Raw genomic sequence first — 8,203 nt, 5'->3', positions numbered from 1 at the left:
TCTATTCTAGGATTAGTACTCATAATATGCTCTCACCTGAAAGGTTTTGGAAGATGCCTCAGGTTACAGGTTTCGGTCAAGTTCTAAGCGGTCAGTGTAGTTGAATTTATATTATCAACAGTATGTTCTTTGCTGAAGTTCAGGATTAAATTCTAGCTGATTCAACTCAGGAAGCTAAGTGGGCAAAATATGTTTAAAAACATTGTCAGAAGTTAGTACCACACACGTTTCCATGTCTTTAACAGAAGTGGATGAACTCTCATTCTCTGTCCTGCTCCCCATGGCCTCCACTCTGCAGGCTCACCTGTTCACTGTTATTTGAACAAATATTGCTTTTTATCCCACCAATCCTTTGTACTTGGTAATTTCTTTCTTTGAGACATTCTTATCCACTCTCACTGCCTGAGAAGCTTTTCCTCTTAGTATTTGCTTCAAGATCATTTCTCATGTAGTGCTTTTCCTACTCCTCAGTTAACTCTATGTTCTCCTTCCTCTGTGTTGTCAGATCCTTTGTGTATAACTAGTGCATAGTGCATTGCTTATTATATTAAAACTGTATTTGTACTTATACCCTTTCTTGATAGTGTAATAATTGCCCTAACCTCTTCACAATTTTACAATATTCAAGTTCATTTTATCTGTAGTTCTCCTACAACATCAAGCATGATATTTGTTTAAAAATACTTGTTCAATCAATAAATTAGAAATGGCTGCAGAGATGAATGAACACATATCAGTTGAAAAACATTTTCCATATTAAGAAAAATCATATAGCAAAAAATCCCAATACTGATTCAAAGCCATGTCTTAATAACTTTGTTTTTATATGTTTAGCAGTTTAACTTTGGACAAGATCAAGCTTATTCTTACATGAAGTTGTATTTAGAAACTCCATAGATTCACTACAATAAGAAATTTCCCTATTTCAGTGGACAAAGCATAAATAAGAAAATTGATAAAAAGGAAAATAATAATCTAGAAAAAATACAAATTAAGGTCTTTCTACCAAAAATACAGAATGATTCTGTTATCAACAAATTTCTATAGGTGAGAATGGACAACAAGCTCCACTATTCCTAATTTTCAGGTCGATTCAGAGCTTTTCCTGAGAAGAGTTCTGGAAATCTTCTGGGCTAAGGTATAAAGAATGTATACTGAGTGTAAGAAGAGTGAAGGAAAACATTTCATGCTACGTAAATATATAGTAGTTAAAGTCCCAAAGAGATTTTAAAAGCATTAACAAATGGTACAAATAGTGTTTGGGAAATCCTGCCAAATACAAGGTAAATAATAAATAGGAATTCCTTTAGGCCAAAGAAAGGTATCCTAAATTAAGTCCTTCCAAGCTGCTTGTAAACACATTTAGAAATACCTCAAAGAGCAACCTTTCAAAAGTAATTTGCAGACAGAAAATGTAATATCTGACATGAATTATTCCCATCTAGGTGGTTGCTTATCTTGACAACAAGCTCTCATTCTTGAAGCACAGGATTTTGTAAGACATGAAAAGAGATATTAAAGTACTATTTATATATAAGTTGATATTGTTGCAGTTATTAATATATTTTGATAGAAATTGTGGGCAACATAATTAAAGTGTTGAAACTTAAAATGTCCTCCTCCTGACAGCTGCTAAGCTTTGCTAGTAAAAATTAATTTTTTGCCTAAATGCTGAAATGTGGAATTATACTTTTCTTTTTGGGAAATAAGGAACATGAAAACTAGGAAATAATTTTTCTGCTGAATTTCATATTTAAGATATATTTTTCCTGTATTATACCCCAACAAATTTCCAGATAATCCTTTAAAAGTATCTACTCTTAAAATTTATTAATACCATATGATTGATTTTCTTTGCTTCTGTATTCATCTGTCAAAGTAAAAGATTCTCTCTCCTTATAAGCTAATGATTAATCTTGCCCAGGTGTTGGAGATTATCGAAATGCTCTCATCCTTAATACTCTATGTTTACAAAATGGTTTAGCATTCCATTGTGCTTATCAGTCAATTCTATGTTCTCCAAATTAACAAAAGAATCAATAAATTTGTCTTTAATAATTTACTATAGTCAGTGATTTTATGATTTGGATCATTAAAAATTCTAATTAGTTAAAAAAATAACTAAATAAATCCCAAAATACTTCTTCTTAACTTAGTTTATCAAATAAGGAGGGCAGAATTCACAAATAATTCACAAGTGCTAACTAACCTTTGGAGACCTAGCCTCTGCCCAACTATATATAGTGTTTGTTGAAATTTTCATGTCACTCTGAAACACATCTTAGAAATGCTCTTTCTTTTTAACTTCAGGAAAAAAGCAAAATTTTGACACACCAAGTCCAGCAGGTAAAATTTAACTCAGTGTCCTGCTTGACACAGGTGTCCCCCAAGTTATGCCTTCGACTCTCATACCTACTCATTGCTTTGCCATAAATTAGGCACATATGCTGGAATGAATAAATGAAGTGTAATGGGATTATTACAGTGAGAAAAATCTGAGGAAAAATACTGGGAGAAAACAATTCCTGGAGCATGGATACTCATGGATATTCTTAGTAGTCAAGAACTGGAACTCTTCGTACACTCCTAGGTTAGTAGTTAGAACTTTAAAAACAAAAATTTATACTTGGAGAAAAAGGTTCTGATGTTTTTAAGTCTCTCTTTATACCCTTCCAATAATTCTGTGCAGTAGGGATTGCTTGTCACTTCCCAGTCCTAAAAGATAAGAGAGGAAGAAACTTGTATGGGGTGTCCATCACATTGTACATTATCAATAGTGTGCTTAGAATATTTTATACCACAAAGTAGATACTCAAGAAAAATATCAAGCATTAGAATTATTGTAAGCTTTCTATGGAAGGTAAATAGTATGCTCACTCTTCATAATGTGTTTGATAAAAGTTACTAATCATCTCTACTTGTTTATATGCCGCTGGGAAATTGAACTATGGCAGGACATCTTAATATAAAATTGGAACATTTTAAGTAGTTACAACACATTCAATAAAAGAATTGATCTAAAGCTGGCTTTGTTTCTACCAGTTTTATTTAAGGTAAGGGTAATATCAAGGAAACTATCATTCCCAACTAATTCCTTTTTTGCCTCTTCTATTGTACTTTCAAGCATTACTGAAAGCTCTGATCAGAGTACACATGATCAGGCATTTGACAGATGCTTGCCTTTTCCAAGGTGAATCACTTTTATTAAAACATATTGTGAATGGCATTTTACCCTCAAAGCATGGCATTTTGGAGGTCAAAATAGTACTTCTGTTAAAAATAATATTAGAAAGTGACTCTTACCAAATAATAAACACCTGCCATTGTACATATAGAAAAAGAAAGCGAAATACTTTTCATGTCAAAGATTCCATTCTCTTTTTCTGTTTTATGATCAAAACCACTAAGAACCTTACATGTCTGATAAATGGAATAATACTTCATTGTCATGGTTCAGATTGCAAACCATCCCAAGCAGTTGCTGACACATCATTAGTTTTTCTTGTCTAAGGGACATTGGAGGGGTTTTTATAAATAATTGGAAGAATTTTTATAATGAATTGCAGTCATATTTTGAAAGGATATTATTATTTAATAAAGATAAAAATCATAAGCTTAGACTAAGCAAAAGAAACACAAATACAACATTAAAAAAGATAAAATAAAAGTAACAGAGTTTAAGTTGGTGACAGAGCCTGAAAATATCAGTCTTTTGTAGTAATTTATTTGGTATCATATAAGTAATAATTATTAATTTTAGGAAGATTTTTCCATATAACAGAAAAATACATCTGCATACAAAAGCAACAGTAATAAATTATATATAAAAATCATTGTCTTTCCCACATTCATATATACACAAACCATTATTTTCATATATATCTAATTCTCTAGGCCAGGTTTGGTAAATTGTATGGTGGGGAGAGGAAAGAAGGTAAGAAAATATATGGGCAACGAGTAAATATAGAGTTTTTGCTTTACTTAGAATGCTTTCACTAACAAGGGAAAAAAATCAATCTCAGAAATAACACCTGTTACTCAGCAAACTTGTTAGCAGACATGTACCTTTTAGTCGTCATGTTCATGAAGTAGTTCCAGAAACATTTATTGAGCATCCATTATATATAGGTTACTCTTCTTGACTCTGGCAACATACATGGATAAATCATAGTTCTTGGTCTAATCAAGTATTCATGATCTAATGGGAAAGACAGATTTTCAACCATTTAACTATATTAAAATATGCTAGAATGAGAATATAAAAGCATACTTGGGGTACACCTGGAAAATGAAAGGAGATTCATTATCCCTTCTATACATGGAAGAAGGGAAGAGAACCTCATTAAGTACTGGTATCCCATGAAGGCAATGTGTTAAATTGGGTTTTTAAGAAAAACTAAATTTTCTAGACAAAGAATCTGATAAAGTCCATTTAGATGGAGAGAAAGCTTATCCAAAGATAGAGAGGTACAGACTCATTACACTATTGCTAGAACATGGAATGCAAAGGGATAAATGATAGATGATGAATCTAAAGTAAGCCAGGACATAACCAAAGTCCCTTACCTAGAATGTGAGATATCCTGGGCGTTAGTCACCTACAGTGGTGCATCTTTAACTTGGAGAGCAGCATGGTCTGCAAAATCTGTAGTTGAAAGAAAACAGCTTGGTAGTTACAGTAACTGTAAGGGGAAAAGAGTTTATAGGGATATATTGATAAATATAGGACTTGATAAATGTTATCTACAGATATTATTCTTGTATTTTATAAACCTCCAAGTCAGAATTCTGAAGATTAGATTTCCATTTGAGATTCACAGAACTTACCTGAGGCCATGACCAAAGTGAACTCTAACTCTTTCAGTCTTTCTAAGAAACCATCTTTATTCTCTTTTAATCAGTAAGAAGAAAAGTTTAACTCTATCACATCAACTAACTTCTCTCTCAAGAGAAATGTATAGCTGTATATAGAAACAGTATATAGAACAGTATATAGAAACTGTATATAGAAACTATATATGCAAATTTTGTTCTATCCTTATCTGCATTGCCACCTCCCCCCAGTCTAAACCACCATTGTTTCCTACAATGAGGTAACTTCCTTGCTTTCTCTGTTGCTTGTGTCTTCCTTCGAAATTGTATCTTCCTATAGTGACCAATATCCCATTAAAACTGTATATGATCAAATTACTCCATTGGTTAAATATATTATAGAATTCTGATTAAATAAAATAAAATCTTGTTTCCCTTCAATGACCTATTATGATTATCTATAGGCTCCAAACACATCATTGCTGACAATAGTTAAGCTTCCCTGCTTCTGATCGTTTCTAGAACACATCAAATTTTTTCCACTTCTGCCTAGAAGGATATTTTTAAAAATGGACTCTTGCTGCAAATGTGTCTTGTTCAGATAAAAAAGCCCAAAACAAAGCCTATATTTTTTACTACACACAATATCCTTTCTCTCAGTGATATTTCTCCCACAATATGATTCAGCAATCATTCACAATAAAACTCAGTTTACTTTATTTTCTAAAGTATACTTTTAAATTTTAAATAAGTGTTTCAAGGAACTTTAGAGGTAAAATCTTGGAAGAAACATAACATTCTATACATCAGCCAATCAACAATATTTTAGTCTTTCAATAAAATAAAATTGTCTAATTTATTCTACTATGAATTTTGGATTTGAGTTTGAGCAAAAAGTAATCATTTTCAATACAAGACAATGCCCCTGGAAAACGAATAAATTGCTTTCTCTATCTTTTTGCTTATTACATATTTTCAGAAATGGCTTCAAGTTTTTTGAGACTCTATAAGCAGTTGTGGGCAAACTTCTGGGATTGGTTTAATTGTAACAAAAGATGTTTGTTTAAAAGTTCAATGCTTTTAAAAAAGGCTATTCAAACTCATAAATATTTTTCTTTAAGAAGAAGAAAAGATACTTAATAGTAATAAATTATTGGATTTACTTACTTTCTAAATTACTTAACCTCCTCACAAATGATATACATATTAAAAGTTTATCCAAAACTGGGTCCTGAGTAGGATATATTATTATTCCATTCCAAGTATTTATTATGAATATGAAAGTCTTTGTTATTTATTATTTTGGCTATTATTTGTTGTTGATACAATAGTCGAATATAATTAAACTTGTTTTTATTAAACAGCTTAAATTTGTAAAATAAAAAAAAAGAGGCTAACCACCACAGCATAAATGTTATAGAGTTGAACTGAGAAGGCATGCTGTTGAAATTAATGTAGGTAATGTAAATATTTACCAGGTGGGTGGAGAGAGACAGAACTAGATAAATCTATTTATTTGCATAAAAATGAGATATTTAAAATAAGTTTTACATATTTAAGGGTTCAGATTTGAGTAAAATCTTGGATTAAATATGACTTAATTCATAATTCTTACACACCAGGATAAACTAAAACAAATAATAAAAGGAGCCAGGATTCTATTTAAACAAATAGATTTTGGAGTCAGTTAGGCCTGGCTTGAAATTCTGGTTTGAGCCTTATTTGCTATATGACCTTGGGAAAACTATTTATCATCTCTAAGATTTAGTTTAGTCATCTGAAAAATGAAGAAAACAATTCTACTTCACCAGATGGTCTTAAAGATTAATGGTGCAAGTGCATGTAAAATGATTCATATATTTGGTGAAATATATACTAAACTCTCAATAAATGGCAGACATTACATCGCTGTGAATAAATCAAGATCATGCCTTTTAGTGAATCTTCTTAAGGTAGGTATGATATTGTGCCCTACAGAACAAAAAAACGTTCACAAAGCTGTGGTTTCACCAGTGTTATATTTTCTAAGCCCTGAAAATTTCAAGCTATAAAATGTAATGTAAAGGATTCATGTATTCCAACTTATTCCCACTGAAAGGAATATACATTCCCACATAAATTAGAAAATAAGAAATAACTTATAAAAACATAACCAAAGGTATCTGTAACTAAACAAAGCAGTTCTCATGCACTTTTCTTCCTACCATATATAATATATATATATCATACCATATTTTTAATAAAGTATATCTAACCTAGAAGAAAATCCACCCATAATACAGTTATGAACAAAATCATATACTGATGGCAAAGAAGGATGGAAGTGTGGTGTGAAGATTGAGAAAGAAAGATTTAACAACAAAAACACATGATTTATTGTGTAAAATCAATAAAGTACAAAATGTGAAGGTAATATTGGTACTTGTCAAAAAATAATATATTCACCACACGTATATTACCATCAAAATATATGATAATTTTTATAGTATTTGATAGCTATAAAAGCATGAAATAATTTCAAATGTGCTAGGTCAGGATAGGTGGGTAGGGAACCTGTGGCCTTGGGACCACATGTGGCCTTCTGGATACTTGAGTGCAGCCTTTTGACAGAATCCAAACTTCACATAACAAATCCCTTTATTAAAATAATTTGTTTTGTAAAACTTGGATTCCGTCTGGGGGCCGCACTTGAGGATCTGGAGGGTCACATGTGGCCTTGAGGCTGCAGGTTCCCCACACTTTGTAAATGTAAAGCACAAAGGAACAACATTCAAAACATTGTGTGTAGTAGTCAACTAAAATTTTTGTATTTTACTGAATTTTGGGGAAAATCTATGTGAAGATGATATTAGGAAAGGTATTCTTCTTTTTAAAATCACCATTAATGTTTCCAAAAATATTGTTTACAATGAATTCAATTCAAAGAAAAAAATCATGAAAAAAATGTATAAACTATGCATACATCTTCCTTTTCTAATTTTCAGGAAATATTTTAATTACTTTTTTAAAACCAAAAGACCAACGCAAGCTATGAGTCTATCAAACACTGTCACACTCTCTTTTATGAAAGAGACTATGACCTTTAATAATTCTGAACTTTATAAGAACATGGACTATATAGCTTAATGATAAACAGGTACATTCTGGATCAGACCGTCTGTGATATATTCTGATTACCACTTACTACGTGATCTTGAGCAATCTGATTAAGTCATTTGTAAAATAAGACTCTGAATAGAACCTACCTCATAGACTTCGTAAGAGAATGAAAGGCTTAATGTGTGCAAAATATTTAGTATCTTAGTCATAGAAAGTTAAAGAAATATTAGCCATTTCTTTAAGTGTTTTTATTAAATTGGTGATATAATTTTAAAAAGTGCTTTAGACCCAT

Source organism: Lemur catta, chromosome 8, assembly GCF_020740605.2.
Source record: "Lemur catta isolate mLemCat1 chromosome 8, mLemCat1.pri, whole genome shotgun sequence".
Classification (NCBI taxonomy): domain Eukaryota; kingdom Metazoa; phylum Chordata; class Mammalia; order Primates; family Lemuridae; genus Lemur; species Lemur catta.
Note: the sequence above shows the minus strand (reverse complement) of the source record.